The 13,207-nt window shown below is 32.7% G+C and overlaps 1 pseudogene; it reads right to left on the bottom strand.

The window, feature by feature from the left end:
• Nucleotides 1–7,401: 7,401 nt before the first annotated feature.
• On the bottom strand, nt 7,402–8,037 carry LOC131947615 (signal recognition particle 19 kDa protein-like; annotated as a pseudogene).
• Nucleotides 8,038–13,207: the final 5,170 nt, after the last annotated feature.

A 13,207-nucleotide genomic window follows, 5' to 3' on the forward strand; every position in this document is an offset into this window, starting at 1 on the left:
CTCAAGGATTCGAATCTTATGGTGGGTTAGAAGTCCAGCTCTCTACCGCTAGACCGCTTCATCCCCAAGAAACTATATGTAATTTGCTATCAGTTGTAGACCTAGTGTATAATGATACAATAACTATAACATATTTGAACATTAAAACAAAAGCAAAACACGTTAGATACCTAAGCCAGTGGAAACGTTTTGTGCCTAGGACACGCGGGAAATACCCCATCAGTATCATCATCATACCGTTTGGCACAAAGGGACACAACCACACTTCTCCATCATCACCAGTTGTGGGCGATTCCACCTTATTGACATCTGTTATTTTTCTCGTTTTTAAAGTAATCAACGATAGAGACGGTAAAAGCAGCTATACATAGTGATGTGCTTTATATACCAAAGTCTCAGACTTAGTTTGACTCTACTGCATTACCACATTGAGGTTCGAAAAAGGAACTTTACTGTCCCAATGTATCGCTATAAGACATTTGTTGCGACAAACACTATACATATTGCATGTATGTTCGTGTGTGTACGTGTGTTTGTGTCTAGCAATTAGTATTATGGTTAGGCTGGCTTGGTTCGTGCGAGCATGGGTCGGCAACCTTTTGAGACGGAAGAGCCAAAAGTTACAATCTACAAAATTTACCAGACTTTAATGAGCCACTAACATTTGTATGTGCACTTCGGTAGTGGAAAGCTTGGAACCATTGCCACAGAACTGGCCACAGCATAGTTGTGGGGCTGGGCCTAATGCCTAATGTCCTAGGCTGTCAACTGCCCATATACACTATACTCCACCTATTCTCATTGTTTTTTTTAAATTTTGTTTCAAGTTTTTGTTTTCACAGTATAGTTTAATTTCGAGTTTCTATTATAAAAGAATATAATATTATAGAACTAGAGAGCTGCATGTTGACTTCAAAAGAACAGCTCGCGAACTGCAGGTTTCAGACCCCTGCGTGCGAGTAATTTGGTTCGAGTAATTTGGTTAACACAAGAAATCTTTTACAAATTTTATGAGAAAACATCACAGATTGTCCAATGGATTACAAACGAAAGGAATTCATTTTAAAAATGAAATGTTATCTTACATAGTTATGACTTTCGTATATTAATTAAGAATATATTCTCTTTTAATGTCAATACAATTTAAAATGCAGACAGAATGTGTACATAAGTTTATTTATTACTCATTTAAACCAAAACAAAATCAACAAGGATTTACATAAGTTTTATATTTCAACGGGGGTATTGGTTTATTTATTAATTTGATAACATTGTTTAAAGTTTTTTCCCTTATATGTTTAAACTATAATATGGAGGAAGTAACAAAAATAAACCAATATAATACACATTTATCAAGTGCAACATTACTGTGTTGTATAGAAGAATTAAGATTTATGTTTACGAGAAAAGGGCGGAGCATTGTAAGGAAGGTTAATTTATTTTACTATATTGAAGGTAGACCTACTTTCCTAAAATAAAGAAGCTACATATTTGAAACTATGCGATTTTTCCAACGTGTTAAAAAATAGTAATCTTACTAATAAAATGTAATGACTTTCTTTATCTTAATAATTATGCCGATGATATATCTATGTATGATCACAATATATTCATGTGTATAAAACAACGCCGATAAAAAAACAGAAGATTAGCGTTTCTTCTCTTACATTCTGCTGTAAAACCCTAACTTATAATTAGGTTACTGCCTATTTGCCTGTCCGAAACCCTTGTCTTAACATTATAATTATCATATAGTCCCGAGGATAAATAACACAATTATCTATACAGGCTATACACTAAGCTAAGTGCGTAACATAAATCAAACACAAACCACTAAGTAAACCAAACGTGTCTCTAGTTTAACCGTTTAACCCTAACATCAAACGTAAAACACGAATCGTAACATTTAACCTTCTCATATAAATATTATTATTGACCATTTCTTTAACACCAAAGTTAAATAACAAATGCAACCAAGCGCTAGAACCAATGTTTTTTTTTTAATTTAAAACAATCTAATTTAAAATTGAAATGCCATAACATAATATTACTTGTCTTCCCCTTGTATTGTTTGTTTAAAATGCGATTGGCCGGGCTCAGAGACTGGGCCACACGTGTAGGTCAAGAGCTGGATCTGGTTGTCAGAAACTTTCAGTGACGTGGGATGTAAGGGGCATTTAGTGGGAGCTAATATGTTTTTTTTTATCATTTCCTCATACATTTTTCGAACAAGTAAAATATTAAACATCACACAAAAGCAGTCGACATACAACACTCACAGTACATTTTTAACAGAATCTCAGACGACAACGTACGTCTACGTCGTCTTAGGCTTTGATTAAAAATAATGATTAAGCTTTCTGTGATTAGGTTACACAAGCTATTATGGCCTGGATCTAGTCGCCTCTTAAACCCATGTATCAGTTGTTTTAAATGTTTATAAATTAACTTGAAACTCAGAGTGGTTTTTTTTTTTCCGCGGTCCAACATGTGGACGGCAAGAATGACCATAATCACCCAGACCCCTCCCTTCGTCAGTCCGTTCACAGTCGACCACACAAGTCTACTTGATTCTACCCCCCCCCCTCTCCTCCTCCTTGTGGACGTCATACACGGTTGACCCCAACGGTCTATCAACTATAATGCGGGGCTGGTGACGGTGGGGAGAATAGAAGGAAGGCGTTTGGATGGAGCACTACAATAAATGTATTCGGGTGCCCGTTACAGATTTTGGCAAGCATCAGAAACCCGAAAAAGATATCAGAAGAATAAAGTAAAGTGAAATCAACATGAGAAAATGATTTCCAGATATCGAACACAGAAGTGTCAACGGTATTATGTTTTAATGTTCGCATTACAATAGCTTAAGTAGTTTATAAAGTCATTGGTTTTATATTTAAACTGAAAGTAAAATTGTTACTTTTGTTAAATAAAAAATATATAAAATGAAATTATGTCATAGAAAGTTTTCTTTTTTGGTTTATAAAAATTAGTCTATAAACATTTTTGTTAGCAAAAATGTTTGTAAACCAAATAAAACTATTGGTATTTAAATAATCTTAAAAACATAGTTGTGTGATCTCCCCTGGTGATTTAAAATATAGAAATGGATGAAACTTTCGTTTTAAAAATAGACAATATTTTTTTTCAAAAATTAACTTTTCATTTTGGCGTGTAATCACAACTTATTAAATAAACATATAAACATATAATAAAATAGTACAAAGACTATTACATATTATATAGGCCTATATGTATATACATGTTAGAAATCTTTTAATTTATTAAAATGTATGCGTTTACCTCACGTATACGTTTGCGAACGAGTAGACAAAAGTATACAGGACGATGAATCAATCGACGCACAGCACAATTTAAACTGAATCTCCGATGACAACACGCGCAGGGGCGGAACTACAGTGCCGCCAGACCCCGCAATGCGGGGGGGGGGGGGGCACGCCGTTTAGGGGCCCACAGCCGCCCATAATCATTTTTTTTATAGTTAAAATTAATTTTCTTGCATTTTCGACTTGATGGTTTTTTTGAAAAAAGAATACTGTAGCTGCGGTTGGAGTATCTTTATTCTATAGACACCATCCCACGCTCTTGTATATTCTTTTTCCTACAATCAAATACACGCTGTTGTCGGCAAAATTCTTTTGAAAAAACATCAATTGCGCGAGAGGCCGCTAGATATTAAGAAGGCTTTTTGAGACCATCTCAAAATTGGTACTGATGGATAAAAGCACATCGTCACTTTGTTGGCCCTTGTAAGTCCCTTTCTCAGACCTCCCCTCCCGCTCTTAGCCTTACAAGAAGCGAATAGATAGCGCCTCAACAACTAAGCTGGCTCGTATCAGTGGTAGTGTAGACAAACTAACGCTTCAACAACTAATATCCAAGAAATAAAGTGCCGACATTGTTTACGTTTAATAACCACTGTTCTAGAAAACAAGGCAAACGTCTCAAATAAATACACGAATGATAGCGTGTTATATATATATATATATATATATATATATATATATATATATATATATATATATATATATATATATATATATATATATATTAGTTTCGTCACTGGCACCTTGAAAGTGGTTTTGTAAATAACAAACAGATGACAGATCTAATACTGTAGTGATGTTATATAGTAGATAAGACGTGCTGTTGCGTAAAATTTTTTTTTTTTTTAAATATACACATTAGCTGTAGTGTGAAAGATAGGCAAACGCTCAAACCACTTCCATAAATTATTTCCCTTTTTCAAATAGTCAAATAGGGTTGCTCGAAAGCTCTTTTTAATAGATTTGTAATAATCAAATTAAACAGCAATTACTGGTCTTATTATTAAAAAAAAAAAAAAGTACTAAAGAATGGTATAGTACAAAAATGAAACGTAGTTAAAATTAATAATATAAATAAAAAAAAACATAAAAATAAACATAACACGAGACACCATTACTTATACAAAGCTTCATGATTGATATACTTTTGACCGACTTAGTGATTAGAAGTATTAAACATATATGAAAACAGAGATTTTCAAAACAGACCAATGCACTCATACACATAACATGTTGTGATTAGATTGAATTGAATTTTTTTTTCCAAAACCCGATCAGCCCAGAAAGGAGTATCCTGTGTTCGTATTGTGTTTATATATATATATATTTTTTTTTTTTTTTTTTTTTTTAGTTAACATGATATACATTGCTAACCGCTCGCAACTTCCCTAACTTTACCACACACTTTTGAATTTGACAAATTACTTAAAGCCTACGTTTAAGTGTTAAATCTTATAGTAAATTTAGGAATCAATTTAGCCAATGATAAAATGCCTGAAAATTCTATTTTCACTACTTTGAAAAGCTTACATTCTTGACAGTTTTTTATCTTGCGTTGTTTAGTATTACAGTTTTCATCATCGGCTTGTGAAGACTGATGTAGATTTAAAATAGTAATACTGTTTTTTCTGACATGTACTTTTATACATTTAAGATAGTTTACTTATACATAATACAAAGCGTACAATTACAATTTTATTTTTCAACCGGAAATTTTGTGATTAATATGTGATTTAACTATTTGTTTTACTTCAACTGGGCTATCGGTTTTATAATATTTTTTTATAATATTTTTAAGTGGAATCCCAGATGTATTTAAAAAATTATAATGGGAAGTAACTAATAAATAAATATTTAACTCTATCCAGTTACAACAGTGCCGTAGTACAACTCACGCTAATACTATACGTACATGCTGTACATTATAATATTAGTACAACATGTCTATAGGAAAGCAAAGTGTGATATTTACACTATAAGAAATATTCACAAGAAAAGTGTGGATCGTTGAAAGAAGATATTTGTTTCAAATAATTGATTCTAATTAGTTGATGTTTTTTTTATGTATTTTATAACTTAAAGTAATCACTGAAGTTTCTAACTGTTGATTTTATTCTTCACATAGTGTAGGTGAGCTAAATTAATGTTAAAATAGCTACATTTTGTTGATATTGAAGAGCGATTCAGTTTATATTCGATAACTTGTGAGCCGCAGGTTCCTGACCCCTGATCTAGACCTATGCTAGATTATACACTTTGATCTAATGTAAAGGAAATTGCATTTTTTTTATCAATTTTTTTTTTTTTTTTACACGTTTAATAGTATTCCTTTCACATGTAGATAGGTTGCATGACAATGATAAAATAGATACAATACATAGCATTGCATAAAGAGACAAATGTACAAAGTGATTTTCTTGATTTCTTTCTGTTTTCTTAATTCCATTTTTCCATGTTCTTCTGATTTCTTGTTTTTTATTTCCGGTTTCTTTACATGTAACATAGAGTACAGGACACTTTATGATCGCTTCTCCGTTTTTGGCCGTGCTTCTTGCGATTAATACAATCTTGGTTGGGTAGTGGTTGATTCTTAGTTGGTAGTTGTAGTTTGAGAATGTCAATGAGAGATATTCTGTTGTTGAAAGGGCGAGCTTGTGTCTTGTCGTTTATGGTGGAGTTGATCGAATGTTGTAGAGCTTGGAGAGGGTTGACCAGAGTTTAGGGATGATTACACGTGAGATGTTTTGAGTATTTGATCGTTGAGGGATGACGAGATGACTTGGTACTGGATGTCGTTAATGGATGGTGGCGTTGATCGAATGGAGTGGAGCTTAAAGTGGGCGAGATGACGTAGAGGAATGATTAGTTTTCGTGATATTGCTGAGTCGAGGATTGTAGATGTGAAGGATTTGAGCTTGGTCTAGTAGTTGAGATGGGTAGAGTGAAGTTGTTGACGATTGTTTATTTTGGGTGATTTGAGCTGGTATTGGAGAGATTGTTAGTTCGTTTGCTGGTATTTGACGGACCCTCCCACCTAAGACGTCTCCTAGGTGGGTGTCGCCAAAGTAGTGGCAAAGTAGTTAGTATCGATGTGTTTGCGTGGTTGATAGGTTGATTGGCTGGCGATCGTGACGGACCTCCCACCTAAGATTTCTCCTAGGTGGGTGTCGTCAGGCTGAAAAATATAAGATTGAAAGTTAGCCACTCGTACATTTGAAGCCACCCAATACAAGTACTGAGTGACTCATCTCGAGGGCATGTGCACTTCGAGGGATGTGTGGGCGCAACCCCAAAGCGGTCGTTGGCGATAGTTGCAATAGCGTGAGTAGTTGAGTTATCGAATGTTCCCGAATGACCGCCTCTCGGCCCCGGCAGCCAGCCCTAAAAAAGGTCTGACCAACCAAATGGCTAAGATCCATGTAGATCCATAACAGATACTACACTTTGATACGTTTGACATGTTATTTTTTTTTTATTAATTCAATTGTTTTAAACATTTAAATCCGTAATAATAATATATTTGATAGATTTTACATAGCATCAAAGACATGAACAATGAACATCAATTGCATATATAATAATCAAAGGGAAAAAATAAAATGGCATAAGAACTAGATTAAAATAAGGTGTGCAAACTAAGTTTCTCTTTACTGCTTAGTTTAGTGTGCTGCGGAGTCAAAAGTTCTCACTGTAGCCACCCATGACATGTTATTTTATTTATTTTTTATTTTTTATTTTTTATTTTTTTTACAAATTTTTCAAATATTTTATTCATGTTTTAAATATGTCAATTCTACATTTGTAATTTAAACAGGATTAAAACATTTTTTTTATTCATATTCACAAAAAACCTTTATTACACGGTCTAATAAAGATGTATGACTAAACATTTAGAAAACTTGAGAATTTTTTTTCATACCTATAAATTTTACAGAATCTTTGAAAAAATAAATACTAATAACTTACTTCCAATTTCATTTAGATAACTTAAAATGACTAATAGTTTAAATACAAATCGAAGTAATTTAAATTAACATAATTGTCTTTAGATTATTTTAGAAATATAAATAATGTAAAAATGCTCAATGACATCAAACTGAACTAATAAAAAATGTTAGGTTCAGGAATTATCAAACACTCGGGGCACGCAGTTCCCTATAGCCACCAATTCAGTCATTTCAAGCACTCATTATACAAGTACCAATCTACTTCCTTCCCTTCTTCTTCTGTCCCTTTGACTGTTGCTGCTGCTGTTGTTGTTGTGACTGGCTGGCTGACTGTGACTGTTGTCTAGTCTTTAACTTAGGTATAGTCTCTGCTATATGCAACATCACAGACATCCGAGAAGGAAACTGTGGGAACACTAGAGAGCCATCCTCATTTTTTAACATGACCCTCACTCTACCCTGTACTTATTGTCACCCTTTGCATCTTGCTCTCTCGGGTAGGTTTTATTCTCAACACCCAACGTAAAGCCAGTTGTTGCACATACATCCCTTATTTCAGCACATATTGGGTTTTCAGTAGCCTTTGATTTAGGTATTCTTCTGCCTTCTTTTAATGTTTTCTTGCTGTTCAAATATGCAGGATATATACAAATCCATCTTTCTCGGTCATTGTGTTTAAAATCTGGATTCCATGGTCGGGCCTGGGAAGGAGCGTTTGTAGATGCTGTGGCAGCTGCCATTTTTTTGATTAGACATTGTAGTAGTACGGATATGTTTTAAAATAATTAATCCACTTTATTATAGCAAAGTTATCTCACATAATTACAAGTTTTGTAATTTAATTAGGAATATCTTTTCTATTAATTTTAATAAACTTTTAAAGGCAGACAAAATGTGTACATAACATTTAGTAATATTTATAGAAAAGAAAACAAAATCAACAAGGATTTACAACGTTTTATATTTCAACTGGGGTATTTGTTTATTTATTAATTTGATAACATAATTGAAAGTTGTTTCCCTTGACTGTTTAAACTACAATATGGGAAGTAACAAAAAGAAACCAACATAATACAGATATATCAAGTTGCAACATTGCTGTGTTTTATAGAAGAATTAAAATTTATGTTTTAAGGGAAAATGCACACAATGTAAAACAATTTCTTTATCTTAATAATTATGCAGATGATATATCACAGTATAATCACAATATAATCATTTGTATAAAACAACGCCGATAAAAACAGAAGATTGGCGTTTCATCTCTTACATTGTGCTGTAAAAATCCTAACTTATAATGAAGTCACTGCCTCTTTGCCTGTCCGAAAGCCTTGCCTTAACATTATAATTATCACCAAAGTTAAATAACAAATGCAACCAAGCGCTAGAACCAAAACCAACACTAAGTCTAGTTTTAACTTAACTCTTAACTCTGTTCTGTAGGCCCCTCTAACATAAGACTGCCTTAGTCGGCCTCTAACACATTACCGTAAACTATACATTATGTTTTTGTAGAAACCTATAATGAACTATGTAAGAAATAGAAATGTTTTTTTTAAATTTAAAACTATCCAATCTAAAATGGAAATACCATAACATAATATTACTTGTCTTCCCCTTGTATTGTTTGTTTAAAATGCGATTGGCCGGGCTCAGAGACTGGGTCACACGTGTAGGTCAAGAGCTGGATTTGGTTGTCAGAAACTTTTAGTGACGTGGGGTGTTGGGGCATTTCTTGTGAAGTTGGAGCTCGTCCCCACCGTAAAGTGGGAGCTTATCTCGACCATGAAGAGGTAGCTTATCTCTACTTACAACCCCAGCTGTAAGGATAATTAAATCTACAATGAAGTTATTCGATACCGATAATAACGCTTTAAAACATGTTAACAAAGCATAAAAGTTCAGGCAATTTTTATACATTACTATTTGAATTTACTTAACGTTGGGTAGAAACGTTAATGGTAGTAACCTATTAACAAGAGGCGTCGCGAGGCGGTGGGGGGGGGGGGGGGGGGGGGGGGGGTCGCGGATCACACCTGGTGACAGTGATAAGGGGGTAACTCCAAGACAAATAATTGCAAAAAATAAAGTTAAAATAATCATTTCCAGTTAAATTAATGGTCACTTAGAGTAAAAAACAACTATTTTAAATACAAATTAGCAAACCCTACAAAGAGTGAGAGGGGATATATATTGATTATTTTTAAAGGTGTACATACGAGTGTAGTTTTAGTTAGTTCATGTAAATTAGGATGTTTGTATCTTTGAGATAATAACATTCAGACATCGAAAGACTTATCCAGGAGCGATGAATGAAAGATAACTTAGAGAACTCATGCATAAATCAAATAGGAAATGTAAAGGTCCGTGGAATAATCACTAATGTGATTGGTCCCTGTTAAGAACCTGGATGTAGTTGCCTCTTAAACCAGGGGTCGGCAACCTTTTGAAGCGGAAGAGCCAAAAGTTACAATTTTCGAAATTTCCCTGGTTTTAAAGAGCCACTAACATTTTTTTTATTTCAAATAATTTATTTTTTTATTAAGATTATTAGTATTTGTGCAAGGAGCTGGAGAGCCGCATCTTGATATCAAAAGAGCCGCATGCGGCTCGCGAGCCGCAGCTTGCCGACCCCTGTCTTAAACCCATGTTTCAGTTGTTTTAAATGTTTAAAACTTAACTTGAAACGCAGTGTGTTGTTTTATATATATATATATATATATATATATATATATATATATATATATATATATATATATATATATATATATATATATATATATATATATATATATATATATATATATATATATATATATATATATATATATATATATATATATATATATATATATATATATATATATATATATATATATATATATATATATATTGTAGAAAGAATATCACACAAATTTTTTCTTTATTTCATAAAAAATAAGCCTAAAAAATTTCTTTAGCAAAAATGTTTGTATAACAAATACAACTATTGGTATTTTCAAGACTTTAAAAAAAATTGGTTGTGTGATCTCCCTTGGTAATTTTAAAATTTACAATGGAAGAAACTTTAATGTAGGTCAAGAGCTGGATCTGGTTTTCAGAAACTTTCAGTGAGGTGTCACATAAAGTGAGAGCTTATCCCAACCATAAAGTGAGAGCTTATCCCAACCATAAAGTGGGAGCTTATCTCAGCTCCCAACCCCAGCTGTAACGATAATTAAATCTACAATGAAGTTATTCGATACCGACAACAACTCTTCAAACACATTGTCTATCATAATGCACGCAAGATTTATAAGTCACTATTTGAATTTACCTAACTGTAGGGTAGTTACTTTAATGGTAGTAAACTATTAACTAGAGGCGTCGCGAGGCGGGGAGTGCGGATCGCACCGGGTGACACTGATAAGGGGCTAATATCAAGACAAATAATTGCAAAATAAAAGAGTAAAAATAATTATTTTCAGTCTAATTAATTGTTAATTACATTAAAAAAACTATTTTAAATGCAAATTTATAATCCCTACAAGGGAGATATGTGACTGTATCTGCTAAATATAGAAGAAAAAAAAAACAATGCTATATCCAGCTGTACTAATAACCTACAATAGATACACGTCGTCACTATTAACTGTTTACACTATCACCCAGGGGGGGGGTTGAAATACTGTTAAAAGTCTTATGCTTTGATTAAAAATAATGATTTCGCTTACTGTGATTAGGTTACATGATATATTAGGGCCTGGATCTAGTTGCCTCTTAAACTCATGTTTTATTTATTTAAAATGTTTATAAAGTAACTTGTAACATGTGGACGGCCAGAATGACCTTAAGCCCCAACACCCCTCCCCTTGTCCGTCCGTCCATGCTCGTCCATAATGGTCTACTGTATTCGAACCCCCCCCCCCCCCCCACCCTAACTCCCCCCACACCCTTATGGACGTCATGCACGGTTGACCACAACGGGCTATCAAATATAAAAAAAAATCTGGGCTCGTGACAGTGGGGATAATACAAGGAAGGCGTTTGGATGGAGCACTACAAGAAATGTATTCGGCTACCCGTTACAGATTTTGGAAAGCATTAGATAAACGAAATAGATATCAAACGAATCAATGTGAGAAAAATATTTTAGCCAATATTTGAAGTATCGTTGATAACATTGAAAAAATTTATTTTTCACATTACTACAGCTTAAGTCGTTTATAAAGTCATTGGTTTTATAATTAAACTGAATATAAAAATGTTTCTTTTTTAAATAAAAGATATATATTGTAGAAACAATAGACAGGCTGATTTTGAACTCATAACATACAAAACTCACAATATACAAAATACAACAAGACTCCCAACAATATGCATCAATATTACAGCAACACAAGAAACCAGTATCGATAAGCCTATCAAAAACCTAAATTCAAATTAACTTACACTTATCCATTTTGTTTTACATTATGCAACATTTAAATGTTGTGAATTATCTAACGTTATTACCCTAAAATTGATCGCTAAAATAGATCAAATAACTAATCAGCAACCAAAGCTTATACTATAGAAAGCAAGTTGGTTTTATTTTCTAATTTCAGTGCATTTAAAATCAATTAACATAAAATGGTATATATTTATTATTGTTTATTTATTGTTTTTATCAATTGAAATGCTCTAATCATGTTACAAATTTAAAATTATCAGGGAAAATGAAGCAACTTTTCCGTGTAATACCTGCAAATGTTTTCGCAAGACAGGCACAAAATAGTTTGTTTTGTTAGATTTTCAGTTTTTGACTTGGCCATTTACTAAAGATACTGTTTGATTTTAAAAAAGTGTATATATTGAAATGATTTTGTCATCAATTATTTACTACTTAGTAACAATGGAATTTATAATCTATACAGCTTTTATTTTCAAATGTTTAATTCCTTACATTTGTTTAAGTTTTAATTTGCATTATACAAACTGATATTTAATTATTAAACGAAGGTGTCATCGGCTCAGTTTTTGGTTTAAAAAGAGAACTACATTTCATAATGTTTCAATGTACTTAAAACAGTTTGTTATGTGTTAATTTAAGTAAAACAATTTGCATATTACTGTTTAACATTAAAAAATAAAATCAATTTTTAATCCCCGTTTCCGAATAAAAGTGTTGTTGTTTTACGTCATCAGAATATGAATACTTCCAATTGAATAATTACATACAATGACGTCATTTAGTTGGCTGTATGTGAAGTTTATATTTATATTAAAATAGTATTTTTTTCAACGAATTATGTTACAATTTCTAACATTCAAAGGGATTAAGAGATAATAGAAAAAAGTACCTAATGTATTTGCTAAAGAAGAATAAAAATAAGAGTAGATTTTTTTTTTCAAAAAACTATTTATTTATGTGCAAGTTTCCATATAAAATGAAATATTACACTTGCAAACCTGGCGTACCATTTGGGGTAGGTGTTGTAGAGTTATGTGACATCGGCATTTGAAAATTTCCTCTCCATAGAAGAATGATTTATCTTAATAGCTTATTCATTTCGAATTTAAACAGTCAGACTGTGTTAGCCAATGATTACAATAGATGCACTACTCCACATAAACCACTCTCTCACCGTGCCCACCCCAACCACATCCCATCTCGACGTTACACAGGAACCACCCATTCTCAATATACCACGGACCTATTACGTCAAATAGCACATAGTGTTGCGTTTATTCCTAATTAGTTTTTCGCTGCTTACCATTTAAAATAAACCGGGAGTGATCCCCCCTAAACTTTCTCGAATATTCTAATATGGCAACTTAGGACATAGACATTATTTGTAAGCCATTTTTAATTACTTAAACTTGTTATAATAGAATATAATCTTGTAAAAAAAAAAAAAAAAAAAAAAAAAAAAAAAATGCACACCAAGTGAA

This window comes from Physella acuta, unplaced genomic scaffold (genome assembly GCF_028476545.2).
Source record: "Physella acuta isolate Inbredline_101_S28 unplaced genomic scaffold, ASM2847654v3 ptg000600l, whole genome shotgun sequence".
NCBI classification, from domain to species: domain Eukaryota; kingdom Metazoa; phylum Mollusca; class Gastropoda; family Physidae; genus Physella; species Physella acuta.